Genomic DNA, 9,217 nt, shown 5'->3' with positions numbered 1-9,217 from the left:
CACCATCGACTACACGCCAGCGAGCTATTTTCTGGCACCGTTGCTACTGCTCATACTTATTCATACCACCTGTATTTCACTATCTCTTCGCCGAACTAGTGCACCTATTTGGTGTGTTGGGGACACAAGAGACTTCTTGCTTTGTGGTTGCAGGGTTGCATGAGAGGGATATCTTTGACCTCTTCCTCCCTGAGTTCGATAAACCTTGGGTGATCCACTTAAGGGAAAACTTGTTGCTGTTCTACAAACCTCTGCTCTTGGAGGCCCAACACTGTCTACAGGAAAGGAGGAGGAAAGTAGACATCAAGCTATTTTCTGGCGCCGTTGCCGGGGAGGAAAGGTAAAAGGTACTCACACTCCGGACCTCGGCTACCAAGCTATTTCCCGGCGTCGTAAGTACTCGAAGCTATTTCCTTTAGATCCTGCAATTGCAACTTTTTGTTTCTTGTTTACACTAGTTAGGCATAATGGAAAACATCTGTGAGCTCTTTGTACTATTTCCTGAGTCAAGACATGAATGGTTTAATGCGAAAATTAAAAAACCCATGGAACATGTTAGCATGAATACTTTGAACACCATTGTTGCTAATGATATGGAAAATTCTAAGCTTGGGGAAGCTGGTTTTGATGAGCATGATCTTTTTAGTCCACCAAGCATTGAGGAGAAAATTTTCTTTGATGATACTTTGCCTCCTATTTATGATGATTATAATGATAGTAGTCTTTTGGTACCACCTACTATGGAGAGTAAATTTTGTTGTGATTATACTATGCCTCCAACACTTGATGAGAATAATAATGATAGCTACTTTGTTGAATTTGCTCCCACTATTACTAATAAAATTGATTATGCTTATGTGGAGAGTAATAATTTTATGCATGAGACTCATGATAAGAATGCTTTATGTGATAGTTATATTGTTGAGTTTGCTCATGTTGCTACTGAAAGTTATTATGAGAGAGGAAAATATGGTTGTAGAAATTTTCATGTTACTAAAACACCTCTCTATGTGCTGAAATTTTTGAAGCTATACTTGTTTTATCTTTCTATGCTTGTTGCATTATGCTTCTTGAACTTGTTTATTTACAAGATTCCTATGCATAGGAAGCATGTTAGGCTTAAATTTGTTTCATACTTGCCTTTTGATGCTCTCTTTTTGCTTCAAATACTATTTCTTATGAGTGCATCATTAAAACTGCTGAGCCCATCTTAATGGCTATAAAGAAAAGAACTTCTTGGGAGATAACCCATGTGTTATTTTGCTACAGTACTTTGTTTTATATTTGTGTCTTGGAAGTTGTTTACTACTGTAGCAACCTCTCCTTATCTTAGTTTTGTGTTTTGTTGTGCCAAGTGAAGCCTCTAATCGAAGGTTGATACTAGATTTGGATTTCTGCACAGAAACAGATTTCTATCTGTCACGAATCTGGGATTTTCTCTCTGTAGAAAAATCAGAAAAATATGCCAATTTACGTGCGTGTTCCTCAGATATGTACGCAACTTTCATTAGTTTTGAGTTTTCTGATTTGAGCAACGGAATTATTTATTAGAAATTCGTCTTTACGGACTGTTCTGTTTTGACAGATTCTGCCTTTTATTTCGCATTGCCTCTTTTGCTATGTGGGATGGATTTTTTTGTTCCATTAAACTCCAGTAGCTTTGAGCAATGTCCAGAAGTGTTAAGAATGATTGTGTCACCTCTGAACATGTGAGTTTTTGATTATGTACTAACCCCTCTAATGAAGTTTATGAGAAGTTTGGTGTGAAGGAAGTTTTCAAGGGTCAAGAAAGGAGGATGATATACTATGATCAAGAAGAGTGAAAGCTCTAAGCTTGGGGATGCCCCGGTGGTTCATCCCTGCATATTTCAAGAAGACTCAAGCGTCTAAGCTTGGGGATGCCCAAGGCATCCCCTTCTTCATCGACAAATTATCAGGTTCCTTCTCTTGAAACTATATTTTTATTCGGTCACATCTTATGTGCTTTGCTTGGAGCGTCTGTATGTTTCTTATTTTTGTTTGTGTTTGAATAAATTGGATTACATCATGCTTGTGTGGGAGAGAGACACGCTCCGCTGGTTCGTATGAACACATGTGTTCTTAGCTCATAATATTCATGGCGAAGTTTCTTCTTCGTTAAATTGTTATATGGTTGGAATTGGAAAATAATACATGTAGTAATTTGCTATAATGTCTTGGGTAATGTGATACTTGGCAATTGTTGTGCTCATGTTTAAGCTCTTGCATCATATGCTTTGCACCCATTAATGAAGAAATACATAGAGCATGCTAAAATTTGGTTTGCATATTTGGTCTCTCTAAGGTCTAGATAATTTCTAGTATTGAGTTTGAACAACAAGGAAGACGGTGTAGAGTCTTATAATGTTTACAATATGTCATTTATGTGAGTTTTGCTGCACCGGTTCATCCTTGTGTTTGTTTCAAATAAGCCTTGCTAGCCTAAACCTTGTATCGAGAGGGAATACTTCTCATGCATCCAAAATACTTGAGCCAACCACTATGCCATTTGTGTCCACCATACCTACCTACTACATGGTATTTCTCCGCCATTCCGAAGTAAATTGCTTGAGTGCTACCTTTAAAATTCCATCATTCACCTTTGCAATATATAGCTCATGGGACAAATAGCTTAAAAAACTATTGTGGTATTGAATATGTAATTATGCACTTTATCTCTTATTAAGTTGCTTGTTGGGCGATAACCATGTTCACTGGGGACGCCATCAACTACTCTTTGTTGAATTTCATGTGAGTTGCTATGCATGTTCGTCTTGTCTGAAGTAAGAGCGATCTACCACCTTATGGTTAAGCATGCATATTGTTAGAGAAGAACATTGGGCCGCTAACTAAAGCCATGATCCATGGTGGAAGTTTCAGTTTTGGACATATATCCTCAATCTCAAATGAGAAAATTATTAATTGTTGTTACATGCTTATGCATAAAAGAGGAGTCCATTATCTGTTGTCTATGTTGTCCCGGTATGGATGTCTAAGTTGAGAATAATCAATAGCGAGAAATCCAATGCGAGCTTTCTCCTTAGACCTTTGTACAAAGTGCATAGAGGTACCCCTTTGTGACACTTGGTTAAAACATGTGCATTGTGATGATCCGGTAGTCCAAGCTAATTAGGACAAGGTGCGGGCACTATTAGTACACTATGCATGAGGCTTGCAACTTATAAGATATAATTTACATGATGCATATGCTTTATTACTACCGTTGACAAAATTGTTTCATGTTTTCAAAATCAAAGCTCTAGCACAAATATAGCAATCGATGTTTTTCCTCTATGGAGGACCATTCTTTTACTTTCATTGTTGAGTCAGTTCACCTATTTCTCTCCACCTCAAGAAGCAAACACTTGTGTGAACTGTGCATTGATTCTTACATACTTGCTTATTGCACTTATTATATTACTCTATGTTGACTATTATCCATGAGATATACATGTTATAAGTTGAAAGCAACCGCTGAAACTTAATCTTCCTTTGTGTTGCTTCAATGCCTTTACTTTGAATTATTGCTTTATGAGTTAACTTTTATGCAAGACTTATTGATGCTTGTCTTGAAGTGCTATTCATGAAAAGTCTTTGCTTTATGATTCATTTGTTTACTCATGTCATTACCATTGTCTTGGATTGCTGCATTCACTACATATGCTTTACAAATAGTATGATCAAGATTATGATGGCATGTCACTCCAGAAATTATCTTTGTTATCGTTTTACCTGCTCGGGACGAGCAGAACTAAGCTTGGGGATGCTGATACGTCTCCAACGTATCGACAATTTCTTATGTTCCATGCCACATTGTTGATGTTATCTACATGTTTTATGCACACTTTATGTCATATTCGTGCATTTTCTGGAACTAACCTATTAACAAGATGCCGAAGTGCCAGTTCCTGTTTTCTGCTGTTTTTGGTTTCAGAAATCCTAGTAACGAAATATTCTCGGAATCGGACGAAATCAACGCCAAAGATCTTAGAATCCCCGGAAGCATCCAGAACACACCAGAGAGGTCAGAGGGGGGCCACAGGCCCACCAAACTACAGGCTGGCGCGGCCAGAGGGGGGGCCGCGCTGCCCTATGGTTTGGCCAGCCCTTCGACCCCCTGGCGCCGCCTCTTCGCCTATATAAAGCCCCTGACCTAAAAACCTCGATACCAATTGACGAAACTCCAGAAAGACTCCAGGGGCGCCGCCGCCATCGCGAAGCCAAGATCTGGGGGACAGGAGTCTCTGTTCCGGCACCCTGCCGGAGCGGGGAAGTGCCCCCGGAAGGCTCCTCCATCGACACCGCTGCCATCTCCATCGCCATCTTCATCACCGCTGCTGCTCCCATGAGGAGGGAGTAATTCACCCCCGAGGCTGAGGGCTTCGCTGTAGCTATGTGGTTCATCTCTCTCCAATGTACCTCAATACAATAATCTCATGAGCTGCTTTACATGATTGAGATTCATATGAGTTTTGTATCACTACTATCTATGTGCTACTCTAGCAAAGTTATTAAAGTAGTTCTATTCCTCCTGCACGTGTGTAAAGGTGACAGTGTGTGCACCGTGTTAGTACTTGGTTTATGCTATGATCATGATCTCTTGTAGATTGCGAAGTTAACTATTGCTATGATAATATTGATGTGATCTATTCCTCCTACATATGCATGAAGGTGACAGTGTGCATGCTATGCTAGTACTTGGTTTAGTCTTTTGATCTATCTTACACTATAAGGTTACTTAAATATGAGCATTATTGTGGAGCTTGTTAACTCCGGCATTGAGGGTTCGTGTAATCCTACGCAATGTGTTCATCATCCAACAAAAGTGTAGAGTATGCATTTATCTATTCTGTTATGTGATCAATGTTGAGAGTGTCCACTAGTGAAAGTGTAATCCCTAGGCCTTGTTCCTAAATACTGCTGCGTTACTACTGCTTGTTTACTGTTTCACTGTGTTACTACTACTGCAATTCTACCACCATCGACTACACGCCAGCGAGCTATTTTCTGGCACCGTTGCTACTGCTCATACTTATTCATACCACCTGTATTTCACTATCTCTTCGCCGAACTAGTGCACCTATTTGGTGTGTTGGGGACACAAGAGACTTCTTGCTTTGTGGTTGCAGGGTTGCATGAGAGGGATATCTTTGACCTCTTCCTCCCTGAGTTCGATAAACCTTGGGTGATCCACTTAAGGGAAAACTTGCTGCTGTTCTACAAACCTCTGCTCTTGGAGGCCCAACACTGTCTACAGGAAAGGAGGGGGAAAGTAGACATCACGCAACACCAGGGATTCCGGCGCTAACGTGGAACCTGCACAACACAATCAAAGTACTTTGCCCCAACGTAACAGTGAGGTTGTCAATCTCACCGGCTTGCTGTAAACAAAGGATTAGATGTATAGTGTGAAAGATGATGTTTGTTTGCGAAGAACAGTAAAGAACAATTGCAGTAGATTGTATTTCAGATGTAAAGAATGGACCGGGGTCCACAGTTCACTAGTGGTGTCTCTCCCATAAGATAAATAGCATGTTGGGTGAACGAATTACAGTTGGGTAATTGACAAATAAAGAAGGCATAACAATGCACATACATATATCATGATGAGTACTATGAGATTTAATCAGGGCATTACGACAAAGTACATAGACCGCTATCCAGCATGCATCTATGCCTAAAAAGTCCACTTTCAGGTTATCATCCAAACCCCTTCCGGTATTAAGTTGTAAACAACAGACAATTGCATTAAGTATGGTGCGTAATGTAATCAACACAAATATCCTTAGACAAAGCATCGATGTTTTATCCCTGGTGGCAACAGCACATCCACAACCTTAAAACTTTCTGTCACTGTCCCAGATTCAATGGAGGCATGAACCCACTATCGAGCATAATTACTCCCTCTTGGAGTTACAAGTATCAACTTGGCCAGAGCCTCTACTAGCAACGGAGAGCATGCAAGAACATAAACAACATATATGATAGATTGATAATCAACTTGACATAGTATTCAATATTCATCGGATCCCAACAAACACAACATGTAGCATTACAAATAGATGATCTTGATCATGATAGGCAGCTCACAAGATCTAACATGATAGCACAATGAGGAGAAGACAACCATCTAGCTACTGCTATGGACCCATAGTCCAGGGGTGAACTACTCACACATCGATCCGGAGGCGATCATGGCGATGAAGAGCCCTCCGGGAGATGATTCCCCTCTCCGGCAGGGTGCCGGAGGCGATCTCCTGAATCCCCCGAGATGGGATTGGCGGCGGCGGCGTCTCTGGAAGGTTTGGGTTTCGCGACGAAGGCTTTAAGTAGGCGGAAGGGCGGAGTCGGAGGAGTCACGGGGGCCCCACACGCTAGGGCCGCACGGGCCCCCCTTAGGCCGCGTCGCCCTAGTGTGGCGGCGCCCCGTGGCCCCACTTCGTTTCTCCCTCGGTCTTCTGGAAGCTTCGTGGAAAAATAAGCCCCTGGGCGTTGATTTCGTCCAATTCCGAGAATATTTCCTTACTAGGATTTCTGAAACCAAAAACAGCAGAAACAAAGAATCGGCTCTTCGGCATCTCGTCAATAGGTTAGTGCCGGAAAATGCATAATAATGACATATAATGTGTATAAAACACGTGAGTATCATCATAAAAGTAGCATGGAACATAAGAAATTATGGATACGTTTGAGACGTATCAGTGTGCAGACTGGAAGAAATGGAGTGCGACAGACTCCTTGATTTTTGCTTGGCTGCTGAACTCTTTGACCCCCTGTATTGTTGCTTCAGCTGAGGGGCTTCCAAATGCTGCGGAGGTTTGGAGTACTTTGTCGAAAATGTACTCGGGAAAGGGAAATCTGATGCTGATGGCGTAGATTGAGGATGCTGTGCACGATTTGCGTCAAGGTGAGAAGGACCTGATGGTGTATGTGGCTGAGTTGCAGCGTCTCTGGTCTGATTTGGATCACTGTGATCCCCTAGAGCTTCCTCATTCAGAGTGTGTGGTGACTGTTAAACAATATGTGGAACGCCGCCGTGTGATGAAGTTTCTGAAGGGGCTGAACTCCTATTTTGAGAGCAGACGTGCTACCTTACTGCACCAGCCCAAGCTTCCTTCCCTTGATGAAGCTATCTCAGCCATGTCACAAGAGGAGGTCCGTCTAAAATCTGCTGGACGCAGCGAACAGTCTCTGCAATCTGCCTTTGCAATGACAACAAGGAATGAAACAAGAGACTGTTTTACCTGTGGAGAATCAGGGCACTTGAGCAGATTCTGTACTTCATCAATAAGGGGAAGAGGAAGAGGATACAACTACAGAGGTGGCGGTTACAACCACAGAGGTGGTCGTGGTTGGGTTGGCAACAACAACAGAGGTGGCCGTGGCTGGCCGGGTTGCTGGTCCTTGGCATGGAGAAGGGGCTCATAGGGCAAATATGGCTGCATCAAGTGAAGGCAAACAACCTGTAACCAGAGAGCCTAGAGAGGGATCAGAAGCTACTACTTCAAGCTTTGGCAACTTCGCCAACTTTGTCGACACCAATAAAGGTAATACTAAAAATGCATCAGTAGCAGCACATTCAATTAATAGAGGCTGGGTATTAGACTCAGGGGCATGTTAAACATGTTACTGGAAATCTGAAGGAATTTGAGTCCTATATTCAATATTCTCCTACACATCAGGAAACTATACATACATCAGATGGCACAGCACAACCTATTAGAGGAGTTGGGACAGTTAAATGTAATCCTGTTATTGAACTATCATCGGTGTTATATGTGCCTGCCTTTCCTGTGAACTTAGTGTCTCTCAGTGCACTGGTTGATCAGATTGACTGTCAAGTGACCATTAACAGATATATGTGCTCGATACAGGAGAGGGTGACGAGCAGGAAGCTTGGGACTGGGACCAGGCATAGCGGACTGTGGTACATGGACCGCAGCGTGCCAAGCGAGGATGGGAATCAAGGACTAGTGGTTGTCACTGAAGACAAGGAGACTAGAGCTCTAATCCATCACTGTCGAATGGGACATGTCTCTTTTGACAAAATGTATCAAATATTTCCTGATTTAATGAGGGGTGTTGACAGAAGCAAGCTCAAGTGTGATGCTTGTGAGTATGCCAAACATACTAGAACCTCTTATGTGAGTAAGGGGATCAGAAGTATCTCTCCGTTTGTGTTGGTTCATTCTGATGTATGGACATGTCCAGTGGTATCTATAAGTGGCGCAAAGTATTTTGTAACCTTTATTGACTGTTACTCACGGATGACTTGGATCTACCTCATGCGACACAAGGATGAAGTGTTCTTGTGTTTCAAAAAATTCTATGCTCTTGTGCAGAATCAGTTCAATGTACAAATACAAGCTATTCGCACTGACAATGGTACGGAATATGTTAACAAAATATTTGGTGCTTTCATGTCTGAGCAGGGAATCTTGCATCAAACATCATGTCCAGATACACCTCAACAGAATGGTGTGGCTGAAAGGAAAAATCATCACATACTGGAGGTTGCTCGGGCCTTAATGTTCACCATGAATGTGCCTAAATTTCTCTGGAGTGAAGTGATACGTCTCAAACGTATCTATAATTTCTTATGCTCCATGCTACTTTTATGATGATACTCACATGTTTTATACACATTATATGTCATATTTATGCATTTTCCAGCACTAACCTATTGACGAGATGCCGAAGAGCCAGTTGCTGTTTTCTGCTGTTTTTGGTTTCAGAAATCCTAGTAAGGAAATATTCTCGGAATTGGACGAAATCAACGCCCAGGGTCCTATTTTTCCACGAAGCTTCCAGAAGTCCGAAGAGAAAACGAAGTGGGGCCACGAGGCGGCGACACACTAGGGCGGCGCGGCCTGGGCCTTGGCCACGCCGGCCTGTTGTGTGGGGCCCTCGTGTGGCCCCCTGACCTGCCCTTCCGCCTAGTTAAAGTCTTCGTCGCGAAACCCCCAGTACCGAGAGCCACGATACGGAAAACCTTCCAGAGACGCAGCCGCCGCCAATCCCATCTCGGGGGATTCAGGAGATCGCCTCCGGCACCCTGCCGGAGAGGGGAATCATCTCCCGGAGGACTCTTCATCGCCATGATTGCCTCCGGATTGATGTGTGAGTAGTTCACCCCTGGACCATGGGTCCATAGTAGTAGCTAGATGGTCGTCTTCTCCTCATTGTGCTATCATGTTCG

The 9,217-nt window shown here is 42.7% G+C and overlaps 1 long non-coding RNA gene across 1 annotated transcript; it reads left to right on the top strand.

Moving 5' to 3' along the window:
- The first annotated feature begins 6,727 nt into the window (after positions 1-6,727).
- Positions 6,728-8,268, top strand: LOC127307970 (uncharacterized). Its single transcript, XR_007856107.2, has 2 exons — positions 6,728-7,565; positions 7,893-8,268. It is a non-coding gene; the product is annotated as an uncharacterized lncRNA (long non-coding RNA).
- The last annotated feature ends 949 nt before the right edge of the window (positions 8,269-9,217 follow it).

Source organism: Lolium perenne, chromosome 6 (genome assembly GCF_019359855.2).
Source record: "Lolium perenne isolate Kyuss_39 chromosome 6, Kyuss_2.0, whole genome shotgun sequence".
NCBI classification, from domain to species: domain Eukaryota; kingdom Viridiplantae; phylum Streptophyta; class Magnoliopsida; order Poales; family Poaceae; genus Lolium; species Lolium perenne.
This window is presented reverse-complemented; position numbering and strand designations above follow the sequence as displayed.